This window comes from Coregonus clupeaformis, chromosome 31 (assembly GCF_020615455.1).
Source record: "Coregonus clupeaformis isolate EN_2021a chromosome 31, ASM2061545v1, whole genome shotgun sequence".
Lineage (NCBI taxonomy): Eukaryota > Metazoa > Chordata > Actinopteri > Salmoniformes > Salmonidae > Coregonus > Coregonus clupeaformis.
The window spans coordinates 29,298,569-29,310,630 of NC_059222.1; the positions used below are offsets into that span (position 1 = coordinate 29,298,569).

At 42.8% G+C, this 12,062-nt stretch overlaps 1 pseudogene; it reads left to right on the top strand.

The window, feature by feature from the left end:
• Window positions 1-493: 493 nt before the first annotated feature.
• LOC121547428 lies at window positions 494-10,533 on the top strand (annotated as a pseudogene).
• Window positions 10,534-12,062: the final 1,529 nt, after the last annotated feature.

Consider the following 12,062-nt stretch of genomic DNA (forward strand, 5'->3'; position numbering starts at 1 on the left):
ATAAAAGGAGGAGAAGAAACAGACATCTACATTTTTCGATTGGAGCTGCTATTGGTAAGTCCCTCTAAACTCTGTGAAGTATAGTGTACTTGTGCCTTGGGTTAACTTCCATTACATGCCAATTAAAGCATTGCTAGACATGTTTACTGTGATCTTATGATTTGATGAGTGATTTGAGTTCTCTTTTATAGGAACACACATTACTGAAAGGATCTCATACATTCATTCTATCATCAGAGGTAAGTGTCTAAAACTCAGGAGGACAGGGTCGTGGTAAGGGCTAGAGCGGAATAATTGGAATGGTATCAAATACATCAAACAAATGGTTTCCATGTGTTTGATGCCATTCCATTTGCTCCATTCCAGACATTATTATGAGCTGTTCTCCCCTCAGCAGCCTCTTGTGATCTAAAAGTCAATTTTATTCTTCAGTTCAATTGACAAATACTTCCATCTCTGTCCCCCCCAGTCCCCTCCAGGGTGCTTTACAAAGATGAGCTCAGATGCTGAGATGGGGGTGTTTGGGCCGGCTGCCCCATACCTCCGGAAGTCTGATAGGGAGAGGATAGAAGTCCAGAACAGACCCTTTGATGCCAAGACGGCTGTGTTTGTGTCGGAGCCTAAGGAACTGTTTGTCAAAGGCACTCTCCAAAGCAAAGAGGGCAGCAAAGCAACCGTTAAGACTGAAGCGGGAGCAGTGAGTTACGTCTAATTGAACTAGTACAGTGCCATATTAAAAAAATATGTAAACAGTCGAGATCGAGTATTTTCCAAAAATCTATTCGTATTTTCTTCCTAAACATAGACTGTAACAGTGAAGGATGATGAAGTATTCCCCATGAATCCTCCTAAATTTGATAAGATTGAGGACATGGCCATGATGACCCACCTCAATGAGGCCTCTGTGCTGTACAACCTCAAAGAGCGTTATGCAGCATGGATGATCTACGTGAGTCACATTTGACATGAGTGAAGGCAGTTTTTTGTCTGATGGTGAGCTTGTTTCCATAGCTCAGCCTTTCCACATTACTCTCCTTAAACTGACATTACAATCACTGCTGTGTTTTCAGACATACTCTGGGCTTTTCTGTGTCACTGTGAACCCCTATAAGTGGTTACCAGTTTACAACCAGGAGGTGATAGTGGCCTATAGAGGGAAGAAACGCCAGGAAGCTCCACCCCACATCTTCTCCATCTCCGACAATGCCTATCAGTTTATGCTGACTGGTAGGATTCAAGCTCTTCAATGTAATTTATTAGTTCATCGTCTATTCATATACAGTATGTTCTTCTCATGATTGTGATGCTTCCTTTTCATTTAGATAGAGTGTGCCAGTCCATCTTGATCACGTAAGTAACAGAACTTGAAAATCCACAGACTTCAACAGGAAGAAACATTGTGTTTTTTATGGATGTGCTTTGTGTTTCTCTCAGTGGAGAATCCGGTGCAGGGAAGACTGAGAACACCAAGCGTGTCATCCAGTACTTTGCGACAATCGCAGTGTCTGGAAATGGGGACAAGAAGAAAGAGGGTCCAGGCAAAATTCATGCAAGTAGAACTCAACATCTTTATTTTCCTCTCAAGAAACAATGTTCAGACTACTATACAAAGAACATGCCTTTAGTAGGCTATCTAAACAGACAGATAATCTGCTGTATTTTATGACTGATTGAATTAATGTTACTTGATTGGCTGACTGGTTGATCTGTTGTGTCTTACCTGTAGGGAACCCTGGAAGACCAGATCATCTCAGCCAACCCTCTGCTGGAGGCTTTTGGAAATGCCAAGACTGTTAGGAACGACAACTCCTCTCGCTTTGTAAGTTAGTATTTCTGTCTATGTCATATGGTGTCACTTATTTGTCATAATTCAGTCATCAAGGTCATTACTGTCTTGTTTTATCTCTGTTCAGGGAAAATTCATCAGAATTCACTTTGGAACTACAGGAAAACTGGCTTCCGCTGATATTGAGACTTGTAAGTTGGGTCACACTTTATTTGTATAGTCCGGATTTTCCAGGTCATACTATCAACAGACTATCTGTTGATAAGCAACTGCTTGCTAAGGTTACGGTTAGGGTTGGGGTTAGGTTTAGAATAAGGGTTAGGGTAAGGGTTAAGGTTAGGGTAAGGGTAAGGGTTAAGTTTAGGATTAGGATAAGGGTTAAGGTTAGGGTTAGGGCTAGGGTTCGGGTTAGTAGATAGTTAGTTAAAATGTTACTGATAGTCTGTAGAGCATCTACAGATGGACTATCCAAATAAAGTGTTACCGTAAGTTGTATGCCACATTTGGCTCAGAAACATTTATATGATACACTGTGACATACACATGATACACAGCACAAACATGTTCTCTTTGTATTTGGCAGATCTCCTGGAAAAATCCCGGGTGACGTTCCAACTATCAGCAGAGAGGAGCTACCATATCTTCTACCAGATCATGTCCAACAAGAAGCCTGAGCTCATAGGGACTCTTCTCATCACCACAAACCCTTATGACTTCCCGTTTATCAGCCAAGGGGAGATTGTTGTGGCTAGTATCGATGACAGTGATGAACTGCTGTCTACTGATGTAAGTAGAGAAACTTTGGGCTAAATGCAATCAAACTCAAATGGCAGAAAATGTGATGAATTTGTCCCTTAATTTCTGATTTGATCAGGATCCCTTGCAAATGCTCTGTTTCATTCATTAAAAAAAACACTGTCCACTGATGTGCTTCAAGAGTGCTATTGACATCCTGGGATTCACTGCAGAGGAGAAGATTGGCATCTACAAGCTGACTGGTGCTGTGATGCATTATGGAAACATGAAGTTCAAGCAGAAGCAGCGAGAGGAGCAGGCGGAACCAGATGGCGCTGAGGGTAAAAACATGGGATGCATGTCATTCCAGAAAGTTATTCCCTCCCTCCTACCATTGTTCACTCCCCTTCACAGATCTGATAGAATTGCTCTAATATGGTGGGAACTTATTAGAGCTGATGCTTACTGAAAATGACAACACACACATATTCTGGTGTCCTTTCTTTTCTATTTCAGTGGCTGACAAAGCAGCTTACCTCATGGGCTTGAACTCAGCAGATCTGCTAAAAGCGCTCTGCTACCCCAGAGTGAAGGTTGGAAATGAGTATGTCACCAAGGGACAGACTGTTCAGCAGGTATTTGCCATCTTGTGTTGTTTTAGAGGTCTCAAATTCAACTTGTTGCTGTTGACTCATGTAATATGCTTATAAGGTGTACAACTCTATTGGAGCCTTGGCTAAATCTGTCTTCGAGAAAATGTTTCTCTGGATGGTCATCCATATAAATGAGATGTTGGAAACCAAGCAGCCAAGGCAGTTCTTCATCGGTGTCCTGGACATTGCTGGGTTTTAAATCTTTGATGTAAGTGAAATGTCAAAAAATGTGTGTTTATAATTCCCCAGTGTCATAACATTGGCCCAATAGATAGCAATCTAAATGGTATTTGTTGACTTTCTCAACAGTACAACCGTCTGGAACAGCTGTGTATCAACTTCACCAATGAGAAACTGCAACAGTTTTTCAACCACCACATGTTTGTGCTGGAACAAGAGGAGTACAAGAAAGAGGGAATTGAGTGGGAGTTCATAGACTTTGGAATGGACTTGGCTGCCTGCATTGAGCTTATTGAGAAAGTGAGAAATACTAGCTTCATTCGTGATAGCAATTTCATAGAATTTAGAACAACTTTTACACTTTCATTCAAGATCTAAACGCGGCACTGTCATTTGTTTGTTAATCCACAGCCAATGGGCATTTTCTCCATCCTTGAAGAGGAGTGCATGTTCCCCAAGGCTTCAGACACTACCTTCAAAAACAAGCTCTATGACCAGCACCTTGGAAAGTCTAACAACTTCCAGAAGCCCAAGCCGGTCAAGGGCAAGGCAGAGGCTCACTTCTCCCTGGTGCACTATGCCGACACTGTGGACTACAACATTACTGGCTGGTTGGAGAAGAACAAAGACCCACTGAATGAGACAGTCATTCAGCTCTACCAGAAGGCAGCCTTGAAGCTGCTCTCTTTCCTCTACTGTAGTTATTCTGCCTCTGAGGGTAGGGACATAGAAGTACATACAATGCATTCACTCACTCACACATTCCTGTCTGTCATTTTGTGTGGAATTACAGTCAGAAGTGGTTTCATGTCTTTGGAAATGTTTTGTACTGTAGAAAATAGTGGTGGTGCTGGTGCAGCAAAGAATGGTACTAAGAAGAAGGGCTCTTCTTTTCAGACAGTGTCAACCGTCTTCAGGGTCAGTAGAGAATGAACAACACATTCTGTATTCTCATTATTCCCTCCTACATGTTTGATGAAAATTATTGTAATACACATTTAGTTGTTGCCCTTAACAGGAAAACTTGGGAAAGCTGATGACAAACCTGAAAAGCACTCACCCCCATTTTGTCAGATGTCTGATTCCAAATGAGAGTAAGACGCCAGGTAAACATTTTCACCATATCATTGGTGTCTACTTCAGGTTATTTGGCTTTTGCTCATTATTTTGATTTGTTCCTTATGTAGGTGCTATGGAGAACCATCTAGTTATCCACCAGCTGAGGTGTAATGGTGTGCTGGAAGGTATCAGAATCTGTAGAAAGGGCTTCCCAAGCAGAATACTCTATGGGGATTTCAAGCAGAGGTAATAGGATTTTTGAACATACAGTACACACAATTTGTTATTTATTTTATTGAAACTCATTAAAAAAAATTCTACAAACAGTTCAATCTCTTTTCTACAAACCTTTTCCCTCTAGGTACAAAGTACTGAATGCAAGTGTTATCCCTGATGGCCAGTTCATTGACAACAAGAAAGCTGCAGAGAAGCTCTTGGGGTCAATTGATGTGGACCACAATCAGTATAAGTTTGGACACACCAAGGCAAGTGTTAGTGAACATCATCACTCCTGGTAGGGGCGGCAGGTAGCCTAGCGGTTAAGAGCATTGGGTCAGTAACTGAGAAATCGCTGGTTTTGAATCCTCAAGCTGACTTGGTGAAAAATCTGCCGATGTGCCCTTGAGCAATGCACTTTACCCTAATTGCTCCTGTAAATCGCTCTGGATAAGAGCATCTGCTAAATGACTACAATGTAAATTGTAGTACCAATACTGTACAGATTCGTTTTTGGTATGAAAAAATCAGGTGTGGTAATTTCAAAATGGCCTCCATGTCTGTCTCCTGCAGGTGTTCTTCAAGGCAGGCCTGCTGGGTTTGCTGGAGGAGATGAGGGACGAAAAACTGTCCACCCTCATCACAATCACCCAGGCCCTGTGTCGCGGCTTCCTAATGAGGACAGAGTACTGGATGATGATGAAGAGGAGGTGAAGGCCATGATGATAGATTGGAGACCAAACAGGAGATGCATTGCATACATTGATGTCAATGAGACATTTGTAAGAACATTTCAGTTATAAACACCTCAAGTCATAATCTGTCCCTGAGATGGTATGGAGTACATTAAAATGTAAGGATCCTAAATCTGAGTTATGTCTTTGCAGAGAATCCATTTCTGTTGTTCAGTCCAACATGCGTTTCTTCATGAATGTGAAACACTGGCCATGGATGAAGCTATACTTCAAACTCAAGCCACTCCTAAAGAGTGCTGAGACTGAGAAGGAAATGGCTACCATGAAAGTGGATTTTGGCAAGTGCAAGGACGACCTGGTCAAAGCAGAGACCAAGAAGAAGGAGCTGGAGGCCAAATTGGTGACCCTGCTCCAGGAGAAGAATGACCTGCGACTGCAAGTTCAGACTGTAAGTATAGTTCTTGAGTGCCAAAGGATAGGAAACAATGTTCTTACAACATTTAATGACTTGCTCTAGAGATCCAGAGGAATTTTATCACATCAAAAAGCAAGGTTATTAGGATGCAATAGAAAATATCAACAGAATATTATATTTCGTTTGATGAGACATTTTCTTTCCAGGAGAGTGAAGGTCTGGTGGATGCAGAGGAGAGATGTGAGGGCCTCATCAAGAGCAAGATCCAACTGGAGGCCAAAGCCAAAGAGCTGGGTGAGAGGCTGGAGGACGAGGAGGAAATCAATGCTGAACTGACTTCCAAGAAGAGGAAGCTAGAGGATGAGTGCTCTGAGCTGAAGAAGGACATTGATGACCTGGAACTCACTCTGGCCAAAGTGGAGAAGGAGAAACATGCCACTGAAAACAGGGTTAATGTCTTTCATGAACGTATCTGTTTTCTAAAAAAGGTTATATACTTTATTCACTGACCTGTCTGTTTTTGAAAAACCAGCAGGTGAAAAATCTGACAGAAGAAATGTCAGGTTTGGATGAGATGATTGGCAAATTATCCAAGGAGAAGAAAGCCCTCCAAGAGACCCACCAGGAAGCCTTGGATGACCTCCAGGCAGAGGAAGACCAAGTCAACATTCTGACCAAAGCCAAAGTCAAGCTGGAGCAACAAGTGGATGATGTTAGTCTAAACCTTGAGCTTTATTAGCTTTATTCTGGATAGGTTTAACTATTAAACATACTTCCTACTTCTTTTTACAGCTTGAGAGCTCTCTGGAGCAAGAAAAAAAGATATGGATGGATATGGAGAGGTCCAAGAGAAAGCTTGAAGGGGATCTGAAACTGACTCAAGAATCTGTAATGGATCTGGAGAATGACAAGCAGCAGCTGGAGGATCGACTGAAGAAGTACAATAAACACTTCAGTTATTCATCCATTCATATTCTAGAAAATGTGATTTGATAGAAACTCAACCTAAGAAACTCTAATCATATGGTTTTACTTGGCAGGAAAGACTTTGAGTTCAGCCAGATTCTCACCAAAATTGAGGACGAGCAAAGTTCATCGGCACAACCTCAGAAAAAGATCAAGGAGCTCCAGGTACTCAATGAGAAAATATTGCCTTCAAGATTAAGACCTTTATGTGTTTAACATGTTTCCTTCAATACTTTCTTCCAGGCCCGTATTGAGGAACTGGAAGAGGAGATTGAGGCTGAACGTGCTGCTAGGGCTAAAGTGGAGAAGCAGAGGTCTGATGTCTCCAGGGAACTTGAAGAGATCAGCGAGAGGCTTGAAGAAGCTGGTGGAGCCACCATTACTCAAATCGAGATGAACAAGAAGCGAGAGGCCGAGTTTCAGAAACTGAGACGAGACCTGGAGCAGTCAACTCTGCACCATGAGGCTACTTCTGCTGCCCTGCGTAAAAAACACGCAGACACTGTGGCAGAGCTGGGAGAGCACATTGACAATCTGCAGCGTGTCAAGCAGAAGCTGGAGAAAGAGAAGAGTGAATACAAAATGGAGATTGATAATCTGGTCAGCAACATGGAATCAGTGTCCAAGTCCAAGGTAGATAACAATATCATTCCATTACAGAAAGATGCATTCATACTTTTTAAAATCATGAAAACAGATTTCATTGCTTATTATTTTCAAAGGCAAATTACGAGAAGATGTGTCATACTCTGGAGGACCAGCTGAGTGAATACAAGGCCAAACATGATGAGAACACTCGCCAGCTCGCTGATCTCAACACTCAAAGAGCAAGACTTCAGACTGAGAATGGTAGGAAATACAACATGCTGAGTTGGCAATTATCCACCACTTGGACCACAATAAAAGAGGGCCTGTTCTAACAAATGTTCTTGTAATCCTTTATCTGAAAGGCGAGTTTACCCGCCGGCTTGACGAGAAAGACGGAATACTTTCTCAGATGTCAAGGACCAAGATGTAATTCACTCAACAAACTGAAGAGCTGAATAGGCAGCTTGAAGAAGAAACCAAGGTTTGTTTTAATATTCTACTTTGAATAATGAATTCCTATCCAGGCCTCTAAAGAGTTAAAAAAAGTATAAGAAAGTACACAGCTCTACACATTCTTAAAAATTCTAACCTCCAAATCATAACCAACTCCCATCTTTTGGTGAAAGGGTGCTTGCTTGATCTACTTTAATTTGTTTCTGTAAAGGCCAAGAGTGCCTTAGCCCACGCTGTCCAATCATCTTGCCATGACTGTGAGATGCTGAGGGAGCAGTTTGAGGAGGAGCAGGAGGCCAAGGCTGAGCTGCAGAGGGGAATGTCCAAAGCCAATGTAGAGGTGGCTCAGTGGAGAGCCAAATACGAGACTGATGCCATCCAGCGTACTGATGACCTGGAGGAGGCCAAGTGAGTCAGAAGATACAGGCCTTTTAAATATTGTACTTTAGAAATGTACTGCTCACCTTCACGAGGCCAAGAAACATTGTTTCTACACTAAAGAAGGACATTTATATCCTCAGGATGAAGCTTGCCCAGCGACTCCAGGATTCTGAGGAGGCCATTGAGGCTGTGAACGCCAAGTGTGCCTCTCTGGAGAAGACCAAGCAGAGGCTGCAGGGAGAGGTGGAGGACCTCATGGCTGATGTGGAGAGGGCAGATGGTCAAGCAGCTGTCCTGGATAAAAAGCAAAGGAGCTATGACAAGGTAATAGACTTGTATTGAATTCACATGTAGCGACCTCCATAAAACAAAAGTTTATCAGTCAGACACCGATTCTGACCCTTAAGTAATAGACTACACTAAATTGGACTACCAATGTTTTGCCAAAAAGCTAAAATCAAGTCAACCACCTTTAACCAAGATCTTTCAAACCCTCCTTAGATTGTGGCTCAATGGAAGCAGAATTATGAGGAGAGTCAAGCCGAGCTGGAAGGTTCCCAGAAAGTGTCTCGTTCCCTCAGCACTGAGCTCTTCAAAATGAAGAACTCCTACGAGGAATGTCTGGAGCACCTGGAGGCCATGAAGAGAGAGAACAAGAACCTGCAACGTATGTAGTCCTGTGTAGCTCAGTTGGTAGAGCATGGCGCTTGCAATGCCAGGGTTGTGGGTTCGTTTCCCATGGGGGGCCAGTATGAAAATGTATGCACTCACTAACTGTAAGTTGTTCTGGATAAGAGTGTCTGCTAAATGACTAAAATGTAAATGCTAACTACACAATAGTCTGTGACTCTGCAGGTTTAAACTTCAGATCTGTAACTAACTATAATGTTATTCCAGAGGAAATCTCTAATCTGACAGAACAAGTTGGTGAGAATGGCAAAGCCATCCATGAACTGGAGTAGAACAAGAAGCAAACAGAGAAATTTGAGATCCAATCTGCTCTGGAGGAAGCTGAGGTTTGATGCCAATGGAGAAATGTCCTGAAAATGTCAATAAACAATGGAATAATTTCAGCATGAATAGCATATATTGTATTGTCACCCAAATAATTGTCAATTTATCAAATTATTTTAGGCCTCTTTGGAAAATGAAGAATCCAAGATCCTTCGTATCCAGCTGGAGCTAACCCAGGTCAAAGGTGAGGTGGACAGGAGGCTGGCGGAGAAAGAGGAGGAGATGGAGCAGATCAAACTTAACAACCAGCGTGTCGTCGACACCATCCAGTCGGCCCTAGACTCTGAGATCCGCAGCAGAAACGATGCCCTGAGGATCAAAAAGAAGATGGAGACCGATCTCAACGAGATGGAGGTTCAGCTGAGCCATGCCAACAGGCAGGCTGGTGAGGCCCAGAAACAGCTGAGGAACGTTAAGGCCCACCTCAAGGTAATGCATTCAAAGCATTTCTACATAATATGAATCTATAATGTCTTACTAATTAACTTTATTACAAAGTTTAGTTTATTTCTCTCCTCAGGATGCCCAGCTGCACCTGGATGAGGCTCTGCGTAGCCAGGAGGAGCTGAGGGAGCAGGCAGCCATTGTGGAGCGCAGGAGCTCCATGATGCAGGCTGAGGTGGAGGAGCTAAGGGCTGCCCTGGAGCAGGCGGAGAGGAGCCGTAAGATGGCTGAGCAGGATCTGACTGATGCCTGTGAGAGAGTGGGGCTGCTGCATTCCCAGGTATACTCACAAATATGTAGCATTTCCTTGGTTTATATAGATTTCCCATGCCACTATTGTAACATCTAATAACATTATCTATAATGCCATACTTTAACAGAACACCAGTCTTCTCAACACCAAGAAGAAGCTGGATGCAGATGTCAGTCAACTGCAAGGGGAAGTGGAGGATGCCATCCAGGAGGCTAGGAACGCAGAGGAGAAAGCCAAGAAAGCCATCACTGATGTATGTGTCATATCAAGCAAAGATTCACAATATCTTACCTCCATATCATTTAATATAAAACCAACAACAATATGATGTGATGAAATGTTCCCCTACACAGGCGGCCATGATGACTGAGGAGCTGAAGAAGGAGCAGGACACCAGCGGTCATGTAGAGAGGATGAAGAAGAACCTGGAGGTTACAGTCAAGGACCTGCATCACCGCCTGGATGAGGCTGAAAACCTGGCCATGAAGGGAGGCAAGAAGCAGCTCCAGAAACTGAAGGCTCGGGTAACCCATCCCCTTTTCACAAGATTATCATAGTATCACTGGGACTCAAATACTCTAGATTAATCTGAAGACATACCGGCAGATGGTGCTGTTGATCCTGTCAATATGGAATGTGTTTCTCCTAGAGCTGCTAGCCTCCCAAGTGGCACAGTGGTCTAAGGCACAGCATTGCAGTGCTAGCTGTGCCACTAGAGATCCTGGTTCAAATCCAGGCTCTGTCGTAGCCGGCCGTGACCGGGAGACCCATGGGGAGGCGCACAATTGGCCCAGAGTCGTCCAGGGTAGGGGAGGTAATGGCCGGCAGGGATGTAGCTCAGTTGGTGGGTTCGATTCCCACGGGGGGCCAGTATGAAAAAATAATAAAATATATATATATATTAATAATGTATGCACTCACTAACTGAGCGTCTGCTAAATGACAAAAATGTAGACTGGAGGCACAGTGAAATCATTGAAGGTTTTTAGCTGCTATACTGGAAGCGTATCCCAGAGGAAGCCTGAGACTCTTTACCAAGTGTTTATTACTTGATGTGATCTACTCATTGGCAGGTGCGTGAGCTGGAATTAGAACTGGAGGCTGAGCAGAAGAGAGGAGCTGATTCCATCAAAGGAGTCCAAAAATATGAGAGGAGAGTCAAGGAGCTCACCTTCCTTTTTGTAGATCTGGTCTGTTCAGTGGAGTAAATGTACAGACCAGATCTACAAAAAGAGCCAACAGAGACTGTACTTTCTAAAAAAGTTGGGTTCTTTTAATATAGACTGTACTATATTGACTCTGTTTTACAAATCCTTTATTGAGAGTATTTTAACTTTTTGTATTGTTTGTTGGTTTGGCAATGCCACTGTCAGTCAGAGAAACATGCTGAGAAGGATTATTACCACAGCAAGTAAGGTACTTGGAGTCAAACAGACAGGCCTGGATGAGATCTTTAAGGTCAGGGCCCTCCGTAAGGCTCACAAAATCATTTTAGACCCAAGTCACCCCCTGTACCTGGACTTTGAATTACTCCCCTCTGGGCGTAGGTATAGGGCACCCCTCAGCAGGAAAAATAGAACGAGACAATCATTTGTGCCAGGTGTGATATCCCTCTTAAATAGCTCGGGCAAATGTTCCCATTGACCCCGTAAGGCCAGCAGGCTAGTCTTTGTTTAAATGCCCCGTAAGGCCAGCAGGCTAGTCTTTGTTTAAATGCCAGAGCAGGGATGCCGGGAAGGTACAATACGATACAATACAAAAACATAAGTATTCATATATTTCACTACTACATTGATTGATTGATGTGTGTATTATTTTTTAGAAAAAAATGAAAATAAAAAACAACATTTGTATTACATATTTTTTATATGTACCAGCCTGAATCTGAGTGACTAGAAGACCCAGAAGTGGTTAGAAGACCCAGGATTTGTGCCTGCTTGGCTGCCTGCCTGGATGTCTGGATCTGCTTATGTAGTGACTGTAGCACAACCTAGTGGAACTATAGTACAAAATAAATTAAGCAAGTGCATGAAAACTGTTTCTGGGGTGTTCTTTTAAAGTGTGATACAAAACATTTAACATTCGCTCTTATCTTTTTTGCATAAACAGATGCTCCAGTGATCTAATCAGGCCTACGTTTTATAGTTTTTTTTAAAATTGTCATTATCTTGCCAAACAAGGCAACAGTATAACAAGTGTAACACAATCATCCCAATCATTAGTC